Source organism: Dioscorea cayenensis, chromosome 6 (assembly GCF_009730915.1).
Source record: "Dioscorea cayenensis subsp. rotundata cultivar TDr96_F1 chromosome 6, TDr96_F1_v2_PseudoChromosome.rev07_lg8_w22 25.fasta, whole genome shotgun sequence".
In the NCBI taxonomy this organism is placed as follows: domain Eukaryota; kingdom Viridiplantae; phylum Streptophyta; class Magnoliopsida; order Dioscoreales; family Dioscoreaceae; genus Dioscorea; species Dioscorea cayenensis.
The window spans coordinates 19,183,689-19,195,589 of NC_052476.1; the positions used below are offsets into that span (position 1 = coordinate 19,183,689).

At 30.5% G+C, this 11,901-nt stretch overlaps 1 pseudogene; it reads left to right on the forward strand.

The window, feature by feature from the left end:
• The first annotated feature begins 10,228 nt into the window (after positions 1-10,228).
• Positions 10,229-11,057, forward strand: LOC120262784 (annotated as a pseudogene).
• Positions 11,058-11,901: the final 844 nt, after the last annotated feature.

The following is an 11,901-nucleotide window of genomic DNA, read 5'->3' on the forward strand; positions in this document are numbered from 1 at the left end:
CGCTCTCCCTGAGCTGACTCCTTCTCCTTCACCGCAACCACCGACCAATTATGCTCCTTCAGACGTAGCCGAGTAGTGATTTTTATTTCTATTTTGTATTTTTATTTCAGACTTTGTATTCATTATTAGCAAGGGTTGGCCTTGCCTAGTTTGTACTTATATATCTTGAGAGTTTTTGTGGATTGTTATTTTCTATTTTGTTGATTTTATTTTTGTTGAGCTTTAATGTTCTTCCTTTACACCTTTCAGGACTTATTTGTAACACCCACCATCCTTAATTATTAAGGGGATTCTCACGCGGTCAATTCTTGACCTCCACATTATTAGGGCACAACAATGGACAAACTAGGCCGGTTCCAAGCTTCAATGATTTTACAAATTTGAACTGAGGAAGTAATCGTATTCCACTACCTTCCTAATATTATTTGCATTGCCTTTTATGTTCCTCTTTTACACACATTGAGGATTATGTATGATTTAAGTGTGGGGGAGAAATTTAAGTTTCATTGTTAACTCTATTACTTGCCAAGTTGTCACTTATTATGGTGCATTTGAAAGGTAGAGGAGTTTCTTAGTATTAGGGTGGGCACTTGTGAGCTTGTTCTATTTTGAGTTATATTTTTTCTAGTGTGCATGCTATTCTTGATGATTTGCTTAATTAGAGCACATAACTTTTCTATTGTAGCAACTTAGACTATATTTGACTTCCTTTAGTTTTATTCATTGTACTTCTTGTGAAGAAAATTTTTACAAATTTGAAATAATTTGTTTTAAAAAGAGAGCGAAAAAATAATTGAGAAACGAAAAGAGCTACCCCTATTAGAAGTGTGAAGCTATTATCGATAAGTCAGATACTATGTATGCCCTAACGGGAGGAAGAGCTAACTCTATAGGTGAGTGAAAGCTACCGTAACTTTGTTGGTAAAAGATGCAGAAAGAGCTATCTCTCTTGTAAGTGTGAAAGCTTCCTATTGAACGTTCACTTGAAATGGCTACCTTGGGAGATGTGTGAAGCTACCACCTCGTAGATGAGAAGTGATTTTTGTGGTTATTTGGTTTTGGAAGTCCCCTAGGTCGAAAGAAGTGAAGTAGAAAGTTGTAACACACAGACACGTAATGATAATCTTGAATAGAATGTGCACTATTTCTGGAACTTGAAATTTTTAGCATTCCACTGTTGTGGAAATCCGAAGTACTTGTGAAACTCCTAAATTCTCTAGTAAACTATGTTGCACACTTCTTCCACTTGGTTTGTAATGTTCTATTTTGCTTGAGAACAAGCAAAAGCTTAATGGTGGGAGAATTTGATGAGTGTACATTGTTCATGTATTTCATAACTATTTATACACTCATTCAGCATGCAATAGAACCATAAATTGGAATTTGATGCTAAATATCATGTGTTTTGCATTAACAGTCTTAGGGTAGTGCTTAAAGGTGAGGGAGATCCAAAAGAAGCAATCTAGATCAAAAACGATGAAGTTGGATCTCTCTCGGCATCATTAGAACAAGGACAAGGTAAATTGGGTGGCTTATGGGCACCTTACGGTAAGCCTTACGGCCATAAGTATAGTCCAGAGACCTTGTGAGCATGTATATGTCCATAGGGAGGGTTCCACACACTCCTCTCCTCCAAGATGATCTATTCTATCTCTCCAATCCCTTTGAATGCCGGCTCAAATCCCTCTCCAAATCTTGCCCAAGGTGCTGGAGATTCAACCCTTTTCTTCCTCAATCTTACCTCTGAGGATCTCCCCCAAAGAATAGAGAGATAGAATAGATGATACCCTTTAAATCCTTTTAAGTTCTATTTATACATGACTGCTTACAGGCTGATTACGGTTGTAAGGGCTAGGCTGTAAGAGAGTTGGGGAAGATAGTTACGAGCCTTACAAGAACGTTTATTGCCGTAAACTTCATTTGTAAGGTCTTCTGAATATGTTACGGTCCAGCTTAAGGTCGTAAGCGCTGGACCATAAGCTTCTCTATTTGTTTCTTTTAGACTATACTTACGGCCGTAAGGCTGACCGTAAGCTGCCCGTAAGCCACCCATTTTACCTTGTCCTTGTTCTAATGATATCGAGAGAGCTCCAACTTCATCGTTTTCGGTCTAAATTCCTTATTTTGGACCTTCCTCACCTTTAAGAATTGCCCTAAGCCTGTTAATACAAAACACACGATATTTAGCATCAAATTACACATTATGGTTCTAATGCATGCCAAATGAGTGTACAAATAGATATGTAATACGTGAGCAATGCACACTCATCATCTCAAGTGGCACATTGACTCAGCAACTTATGCCTTGTCAATAAGTAAGATGCCATATTGGCATCTTCTTCTCTGAGTAACTTGAGAATAAAACAAACCCTCAACCTTTCTTTTTAGGTTCATCGAAGAATGTGGCAGGAATTCGCAGGCCTTCTCTACCAGCTACCACCATCTTGAAATCGACTTCACCGGCGAAGTCATCGTGACAACGATGACCTCCTCCTACTCCTTCACCACTACCTGGCTCCGATCCCGAATCCCCAACCTTCACAATCTCCAAACTCTGATCGTCGGTCTTGACTGTGAAAGGCTCCACAACTTCACCACCAGCTCCTCCAACCTAGTCGCCACTCTTTAGCTCTGCTTATAAAAAAAGTGCCTCATTCTCAAGTTCTTTTTTAGTTCATCGAAGCACAATGTGGACAGGAACTCGTAGGCTCTCTCTGTCGGCCACCACTGTCCATAAAATAGACTTCGCTGGCGAAGTCATTATGATAACAGTGACCTCCTCTGGCTTCCCCACCGCCGCCTAGCTCCGATCCATGATCCCCAACCTTCATAATCTCCAAACCCTAATCGTCGGCCTCGACTGTGAATGGCGCCCCAACTTCACCACCGGCTCCTCCAACTTGGTCGCCTCTCTCCAGCTCTACTTCTCAAACTAGTGCCACATTCTTGAGCTTCAACACATGGATTCTATTTCCCGTATCCTTAGCGACTTCTTTTCTAATCCCTCAATCTCTTTGATCGGGGTTGGGACCATGGCTGATGTTTCTAAGCTTTTGGATGATTACGATCTCCAGTGCAACAATCCTGGCGGTGGTAGCCGATAGTTACCTAGAGAAGAAGATGCCAACGTGGCATCTTTTTTGTTGACAAGGCATAAGTTGCTGAGTCATTGTGCCACTTGAGACATATGACATGACCTGGTGAGGATGACTAGAAGTCTCCGATGGCCAAGTCACTAATTGGGGGCTGGATTTCTCTGGGTGACTACCGATGAAATAAAATTAAAGTTGAATAATTGATTTGATACAAATTGAAGTACGGTGACCAAATTGAAAAATGAGCAAAGTTGGGTGAACTATCCAAAAATCAACCCTAATAATGTAATATAAAATAGAATTTAATTATATACCTATAATAGAAAGATGAAGTTATTGTAAGAAATACAAGAAAGATGATTGTATGAGTTGTAATAGCCATTGTTTACAACTCTTACTTAAAAGATTAATTAAGAGATGATGAGTAGTGTGATTTTTGTCTTTTATAAAACAAAAAGTCAACAAAGTTCACATGGTTTTGGTCAAGTAGCTTTTCAATTTTATAAAATATCAAATATATACAAAGCTTTTCCATTTCATGATATGGTTGATAACTTAAACAACTTAATTAATTAAGAGACTTATTTGAAATGGTAAATGTCATATTCAGTTTGTAGATGCATATTAATGGTAAGATGCCATATTTAGTTACTATAAATATAAATACATAAGTTAGGGTATAATTTTTCATGCTTTTAAAAATCTGACACATGTATTTATTTGTTATAACTATTTGATTTAGTCATGATAAAACACATCATTAGCTTTAGTGGTTATTCAATAAAAATAAAGAATAAATTAAAAAAAAGTTTGCTGGTAGATGCTTTATATGTACATGTATAGAATTTAGTGTATTTGATTTTTTATTATTATACATATAAAATCTATTGTATATATATATATATATATATATATATATATATATGGCAAATGCAAAGCTGACAAACTTTAAGCTCATAACTAGATCAACATCATAAATTACATGGTGTACGTGTAATAAATAAATCAACATCATAAATTACATACATATAATAGCTAGATCAACATCATGAATTATGTGTAAACATATAATAATTAGATCAACATCATGAATTATATGGTACACATAAAAAAAACTAGATTAACATCGTGAATTATGTGTACACATGTAAGAACTATCATGAATTATGTGTATAAATGTAATAACTAAATCACCATTGTGAATTAAATGGTATGCATATAATAACTACATTAACATTATAAATTATGAGTACACATGTAATAAGTAGATCAACATCATGAATTACATGGTACACATAAAATAACTAGATCAATATCGAGAATTATGTGTACACATGTAAAAACTATCACGAATTAGGAGGTACGCATATAATATTGTTCGTGATTTAGGCACACACAGAAATAGACAAAGTCAATATCAACATGGTCTGATATATACACCTTTCATATCAAGAATCTTTTGAACGAGTCTATTCGTTTGCCTGGATTCCAATGACATAAGATTTGTAAATCTCGGAAATTCTCAAATCCTTTGTTTGTTTGCTTGGATTTCAAAAGTGATTCACTTTCCAAATCCCACATATGAGGGATTTCATTTGTCTACCAAAATGGTTATATAACCAACTCCATTACTTTAGAAGTCTGCACGTGGTCAATCAAGTGAAGGCTTCACAAGTCATCTGATAGGGTGAGAGGATCTCATCCTCACCACTTTCCTTCCTTTCATCCCTCACCATCCTTTTCAGCCGGCAAAAATTTCTTCTTTTTCTCATCTTTCACAATCCGACAGGTCCGGCCTTCCGTTAGACCCGAGTTTGATCCATTCAAGAGATCTGACTCTCTTTTCTCATGTATGTTAAAAGCTTAGAGTTTTATACATCATTATACTTTCTTTATGAAACTATGAAGAAACTAGCTAGTTATTATACCTTGAATGCATCTTCATCTGTGTGATCATCGCCTATATAGATTGGCAATATGTTGTTGCAATTGGCAAATCCTATATATATATATATATATATAGACTGGAAATATGGTGTTGCTCCAGAGATCAGATTTTATTGTTCTAATCTTATGTTAAAAGATTAGGGTTGATATTTCATCACCCTTATTATTATTTGTGGTGCTATCCGAATATTATTATTATTTTTTGGATTAAATTAGAGATTCAAGAAGTCTTTGAAGTTTTCTATTTGATTTCATTTTCTTCATAATCTAAGTACCTTTGCATCCCATCATGTTTTCTCTTTTTTATGTGGGAATTAATCAATCATGGCTAGCTAAAGTTTGGTATTCATAATAAACCACATCAAAGGTATGATAACAAAAAAAATAAATAAATAAAATAACTATATTAAGCACATTATAAATAATAAATAAATAAATTTATTATTTATTTATTTATTTAGCATATATAAAATAGATAATAAAGAAAATAAATTTATAATGTGCCTAATAACCAACTATGGGGTAATCTTACCAAGCGTTTTCACATTTTCAAAATACATCAAACCAAACACAAGTTTTTCAAATCCAGATTTATAAAACCTTCCAACCAAACACATAATTCTATAATCCAGGATTTCCAAATACAGCCAACCAAACATTGAATTTAACTATGCTGTATTTCTGAATACAAGGCTTTACAAATCCAAATCCACTGCATTCAGAAATACATCTAACCAAACGCCACATAAGTTTGAAAGAGAAATATTTTAGGCTCTTTTTCTTTTTATATAACATATATATATATATATATATATATATCTAATTAAATATTGGAGGAGAGTTTATCTAGCTAGTTGTTATATTCTTATCTTTAATACTCTAATTAAAACCAAGGTTGTCAGACCCGGCCCGGACAATGACCCGGTTAAGGCCAGGGGTCAGGGGTCAATGGGTTCAACCGGGTCGAACCGGGATTGAACCGGGGTCAATAATTAAATATAAAAAAATATTATAATAATTAATAATAAGCAAATATAATATTAAATCCATAATTATATTATAAAAACCTACTCAAATTTGATATTTAAATTGATAAATGACCAGTAGAGTTTTCTAATTTTGTCATTTATTTTTACATTTTTTAAATATTTACAAATTTAATATATTAATATATAATTATCGAACTTCTCTCGGTGTTATTTATTTATTTATTTGTTTATTGGTTGATTTTGTTAAAATAAATAAGAAATTTAATTCACTAATTCTTATATCTCAATTGAGTTTTAATTTTGTTTTAAATTTTCTTATATTTTTTATTTAATTAAAATATTTAATTTTATATTTTTATAATAAAATTACACTCATTTATTGTTTTATTTTCTTAATAAATTAAATTTTTAGAAAGTATTTACATAATACATTAATATATTTTATTTTTAAATGTTAATTTTTGTTGGTATATATATATATATTGTTATTCTATTTATTGATTATAAATTATAAATTAATATTAATAAATATACATGATTTTGTGGTTTTTAATGTGAAAATAATAATAAATTATTAAATATTGTAAAAAAAAAAATTAAACATTGTGACCCGATTGACCCGGGCGGGTCAACCGGTTCCCGGTTGAACCGCCCGGGTCACCGGGTTAACACCGGGTTTTTTAATACCCGGGTCAATGGGGTATACCCGGGCCGGCCACATGGCCGGTTCCCGGTTTTTCCGGTTGAACCGGCCGGGCCGGTCCGGGTCTGACAACATTGATTAAAACTTAATCGTCATCTCTATGCACTTATAAAGATTTAATGACTAAATTACCAATTATAAGTTCTACAAAAATGTTTATTGATCTAATTAGCCAAAGGTTAACTAATTAATATATATATATATATAGAGGATGAATATTAGTTTTTCTTTTTCTATTATTTACACTAAAAGATATTTTATCTGTAACATAAAATCTCCTCTAAGTGCAAAATTCATATAAATAAATTTATCTTTCGTGTCCATCAAGGAAACATTATATATATCTATAGTTTTAATTTTAAATAACACATATTAAAACATGTGCATATTAATTCACGTTTTTTTTCAATTTTTTTTTATAAAAATTTGCTTGCTTGTCCAGGTCTGAAATTATATTAAATTGGAGATTTTTTAATCTCGAACTAATTCATTTCATTAAATACTGATATTTAAAGTAGTGAAAAAAGAAAAAATTTTCATGGAAACTTCGGTTCAATTCTTACTATTTATCATGCTTAAGTTAAATAATTATTAAAATCACATTAAAAATTGGAAAACTTCTTTAGTAATTTATATAATTAATCTTGAAGACTTTCGATCATTTCATAAAATGTAATTTCATAGAATACAGATCTTCAGGATATGCACTTGCACTATTAATTATTCCTTCTTAAATATCTTTTTTTATAATGCATGAGTTTATGAAACTTAAATTAAGTCTAAGAAAACTATTCATAAATGATATATAACAAATATCTTAACCATCAATATTTACATTTTCTCAACATTCATATTTCAAAAGTGAAGAACAACATCCGTGGCTTTTGACAATCCATTAATTGATGGAAAATATGGTGAAATTCCTCAGAGTTAAAGGAATTTATTAAAGTAAATATATTGTATATGTTTTGATAATCTACAAATAAAGCAATCTATTTAAGAATTTATTTATTGTGACCCTTGAATATATCATAAAATAATTAACAGTGCGATATTTACATAAAAATGGCGGATAATGATGTGTGTGTCCATATTATATATATATATATATATATATATATATATTGAATTTCTAATTACTATATTTTCATGAATTTTAAGAAAACAATAGAAATGAGGGAATAAAAGTCTAAAGCAAATGAGCTAATTTCTCACCTAATTAAGGATATGCAATAATTTCAAGATTATTAATTCAAGTCAAGAACCAATCAAATATTGTTTAAGTTACATATATATATATATATATATATATATATATATATATATATATATATATATATATATATATATATATATATATATATATGAGATTGATTAGTTGTGTGTTGTGGTTGAAAACTCTCAAATCTTTAATTTGAATTTTAAATAGTATGAAAAGTCTATTGAATATATGGGCAAATTTGTGGATAATTCATGAATAATTAATTTAAAACATGATCATATATATATATATATATATATATATATATATATATATATATATATATATTTGTTTCATAAATTAACAAATTTTTATAGATAATTAACGAAGCAGCCTAATTCTCTGGATTAAGTTCAAGTGATGAAACATTAAATCTCGTAATATTTTAATTGGTTGATAATTTTTTTTAGACAACTATCAAATAACATTTGCATTAAGTTCAAATATGAAATCTCATTGATATATAGAATTTATGAACTTCATCCAAAACAAATTTTTTTGTATATTTTAAAAATATTTATATAGACGGAACTCCATATTTGTTCATTTCGTAAACAAACATAATTAGCTCCCTAATTATTGTGCTTGATGTGATCACACATCTCTTAATTTTTTTAATCAACCATATTATTAATTCTTATTTAATCTAACATACCCATTCACTGACACTACTGCATTACATACTCATGTTTGTTAATAATGTAATACAAAATATGAATTTAATTATATACATAGAATAAAAAGTTAAAGTTATTGTAAGAGATACTAGAAAGATAATTGTATGAGTTGCAATAACTATTGTTTACAACTCTTGCTAAAAAGTTTAATTCAGAAATGGTGAATGGTGTGATTTTCTTTTATGAAATGAAATGTCAACAAGATTAAGGTGTTTTTGGTGAAATAACTTTTTTTAATTTTAATAAATATCAAATTTGTACAAAGCTTTTTCCTTTCATAATATGATTGATAACTTAATTAGCTTTGAATTGGTAAAATGTCATATTCAGTATGTAGATGCATACTAATGGTAAGATGTCATATTTAGTGACTATATATATATATATATATATATATATGATTTAGTCATGATAAGATGCATTATCATCTCTAATGGTTATTCAATAATTTTAAGAAATAAATTAAAACAAAGTTTGTTGTTAGATGCTTTGTACATGATAATTTCCATATATATAATTTAGCATACTTGATATTTTGTTATACATATAAAATCTATTATATATATAGCAAGTAAAAAGCTAACAAACTTTAAGCTCATAACTAGATTTAACATCATGAATTATGTGTATATATGTAATAACTAAATCAACATCATGAATATCGTGTGGTACACATATAATAACTAGATCAACATCGTGAATAATGTGTACATATGTAATAAGTAGATCAACATCATGAATTACATGGTACACATAAAATAACTAGATCAACATTTTGAATTATGAGTACACATGTAAGAACTACCATGAATTAGATGGCACACATATAATAACTAGATCAACATCATAAGTTACGTGTACTATGCAAAAACTAGATCACCATCATGCACATGTAATAACTAATTAAATCAACATCATGAATTACATGGTTCACATGTAATATCTACATCAACATCACGAATTATGTGTACATATGCAATCATCATATCAACATCATAAGCTACGTGTTTAAGTTTATTTTTGTAATAAGCCGATAATGCTTTGAACTGACTATTAAAGAGTTTAATCCAAAGAAGTCATAGTCGATTTCAAACCACAGTTGGAGAATAGATTAATTAAGCTTACTATATGATAAAAAAATAGTAATAATTAGCTTATTATTACATTACCTAAGCTAACAATAATTGGAGAATAGATTAGCATATTAGATGTATTTTAACGCATACCTAAGCCAACAACATCCATGTGATGATAAAAAAGAAATAATTAACTTATCATTATCCCTAGCCCATGAAAAAAATAATTGAAAAGCTATTTCACCAAACATAAACCTCATAACCTTTATGACTTTTCCTTTTCATAAGAAAACTTTTTACTTAGATCAGAGGTTCCATTACTTAATAAGGTGCTATTATCTCTTTTTCCAAAAAGTAAATAAAATAAATAAATAATCCCTCCAGAACTATATAAACCCCATAAACACCATCCCAAAATCCTCCATCCCTACTACTCATCATCATCTCTTCACTGATCATTCAAACAGAGAGTTGTGAAGAATGGCCTCTTCAAAATTCATCTTTCTTGCATTCTTCGCAATAACTTCATCTCTTTGCTTTGCTTTTGATCCAAGTCCTCTACAAGACTTTTGTGTTGCTGATTTTACTTCTCAAGGCATTATTACTTACTCATATTTTACCATATTTTTCAATATGCATCATTAATTAAAGTTGATATATTCTCTTCTTGGTGTATATACTAACAAACACAACCATGCATGCAATGCAGTGTTTGTGAATGGATTTGCGTGCAAAAACCCTACAACAGTCACAGCTGAGGATTTCTTTGTCTCGGGCCTCAACAACCGTGCTAATACAATGAATCCTCTTGGCGTTAATATATCTACAGCATCAGTATTTCAAGTCCCAGGATTGAATACTCTTGGTCTTACCTTGGTTCGCATTGACTATGCTCCTGGAGGAGTTAACCCTCCTCGTACTCATCCTCAGTGCTACCGAAGTCATTGTTGTTCTTGAAGGCACTATTTACGCTGGTTTTGTCTCTTCTAGTCCCAATGATACACTCTACTGAAGGTTTTTATCCGCCGGTGATGTTTTTGTTTTCCTCAAAAGCCTTACACACTTTCACATGAATTATGGCAAATCAAATGCAACTGCATTGGTAGCATTCAACAGCCAAAATCCTGGTACCATCATAGATGCTAATAATCTATTTGGAGCAACACCTCCAATTAATGATTATCTTCTTGCCAAAGCATTCCAATTGAGTAAGGAAACTATTGACGAACTTCAAGCTAAGACTTGGCCTAATCCTGCTGCTACGAACATAACTACTAATAATGTCTTTGGAGTTAATTAAAATACTCTAGCTGAGCCTTGGTTTGCCAATTAATACCTTATAGCCTTGGCTGGCTACAAATATATATATATATATATGTATGTATGCATGTATACATACTAATCTATGTTGTGTTGCAAATAAGCAGACGTGTTGCATGCTTTTGTGAGAGCATGCATATATGTTTGCAAGTTGTTCTTTTGTTTGATGATCAGTTGATATAATTATCTATTAATTATAAGCTTTCTAGTACGTTTGCAAATGTGCTTAATTAATTTGTTTTAGATGAAGTTCTAATTTACCTTCATTGAAAGTCATATTAGTTATTAAAAAGCAATATAATCCATGCATAAAGTAATAGAATCATGTGAGCATAAAATAATGGCATACAGGTTTCCTTATATATATATATATATATATATATATATATATATATATATATATAATGAATCTCCTCAATTTAAGGAATCCAATGGTTGTTCATGTTTTATATTGAAACTTATTTTTATGTGTATGGAGGTTAAATTTTAACATGCACCTAACTACTAGATTTATAGTCAAATATGTATAATATTTTGTTTACTCGTGTCTATGTACATTAATTAAAGATATATGTAATAAATATATTCATCTTTGGATAAATTCACTTGATTATGCCCGTTGATTTGTTGGTACTGATATTTTTGCACTCTTGCAATTTAGTTATGATACTATCATTATAATTTATAAAATTTTTATATCTTAATAGAAATTAAACCAAACATAAATTGAGAAAAAGATTATGATAATGTGAAAATTGTATGTAATGTCATTTATCAAAATATAACTTATTGGTCAAATATAGTGTATGTGCTGTGTGTGTATATATATCGGG